A 1,495-nucleotide genomic window follows, 5' to 3' on the forward strand; every position below is an offset into this window, starting at 1 on the left:
GATGACCCTGAGGAATGGGATGGGGAAGGAGGTGGGAGGGGGGTTCAGGATGGGGAATGCATGTACACCCATGGCTGATTCATGTCAATGTATGGCAAAAAACACTACAATATTGTATAGTAATTAGCCTCCAACTAAAATAAATAAATTAATTTTTTTTTTAAAAAAGGTAAACTGAAGACTGAGGCCACTGCTCAGGATACCTTAGAGGGGCTTCTCCAGGAATCTCTGGTCAAGATGAATTGAGGGACTTCCCTGGTGGTTCAGTGGCTAAGACTCTGCACTCCCAATGCAGGGGGCCTGGGTTCAACCCCTGGCTAGGGAACTAGATCTCACATGCCACAACTAAGACTTGGCACAGCCAAATAAATATTTAAAAAAAAAAAAAGATGAATTGAGATATCGTCTTCTACCACATCAAGCTAGGGAGGTCCCTCCCCACTTAGTTTAGAGGGACCAAGAAAGTGTTCCAGATCTTCCCCTTAATCTGATCTAAAAATCCAGCTCTGTCTGATGTAGCTCTATGTGAACAATACATTCAAACCTGGCGTTTCTATCTCCCTTGCCCCACCAACTCTTTCTGGGTCCCGCACCAAGTACCATCAATTTTATCTCCTAAGGAGATCTCGGGTCCATCTACTCCTCTTCACCTCTACGGCAACCATTTGTCCAAGCGTGTATCATCTCTTACCTCAACTACAGCATATTTACTTCTGTGTACCTTCAACGGTTTCTCCTCACTGCAGTCAGATTGCCCCAAATTAAAGTCTGATCTTGCTGCTTTTCTCCCCACTTCCACTTTCCCAAACCCTTCAGTGTGTTCCCATTGCCCTTTGACTAAGATAACACATGACATAAACCCCATTGTCCCAGCACACTTCATGAACCTTCATTTTAGGCTACTGTCTTCATTTTGCCATCTGAGGACCTTTGCCCATGCTTCTCCCTAGAACGTTCCCATTTTACCTGCTTATCTAGTTTCTTCATCCTACAGACTCAACCCCTTCTCGGGCAAGCCCATACAATTCCAAATTCCTACCACCATCTTTTCATTCCAACGACATTCCCATCTTACACATTCTCACCGCAGTCTGTAATTTACTTCAGGGAGCTTACACTCTGTAATTATGTATTTGTGTGACAGGTAAGCTAGGTAATATTGGCCTTTCTTATCAAATTGTATAAATTTCATGAAATCAGAACCCACGTTGGTTTGCTTATCTTCCTATTCCCTTGTCTAGCAGACTGCTGGCATATAGACCAGTGTTCAGTAAATATGTCTTGAATAAATGCAGAAATAAGCCTGTATTAATCCTTCTAAGGTGCAGTCTAGCACTTAAGATCAAGCTCACCAGCTGCATTACTTGTGCTGTCAGTGTGTCTTTTCAAACAAAATCCTGTAACTTCCTCAAGCCTTTGAGTATTTCTGCAAGGGACTCCCTAATGCTGGTTTGTTGCCATAGAGATTTCTCATGACCTGTTGGTCCAGAGACAC

At 43.1% G+C, this 1,495-nt stretch overlaps 1 non-coding gene across 1 annotated transcript; it reads left to right on the plus strand.

Moving 5' to 3' along the window:
* The first annotated feature begins 252 nt into the window (after positions 1-252).
* Positions 253-325, plus strand: TRNAG-CCC (transfer RNA glycine (anticodon CCC)). The gene has a single exon. It is a non-coding gene; the product is annotated as a tRNA-Gly (tRNA).
* The last annotated feature ends 1,170 nt before the right edge of the window (positions 326-1,495 follow it).

This window comes from Bos mutus, chromosome 2 (genome assembly GCF_027580195.1).
Source record: "Bos mutus isolate GX-2022 chromosome 2, NWIPB_WYAK_1.1, whole genome shotgun sequence".
Lineage (NCBI taxonomy): Eukaryota > Metazoa > Chordata > Mammalia > Artiodactyla > Bovidae > Bos > Bos mutus.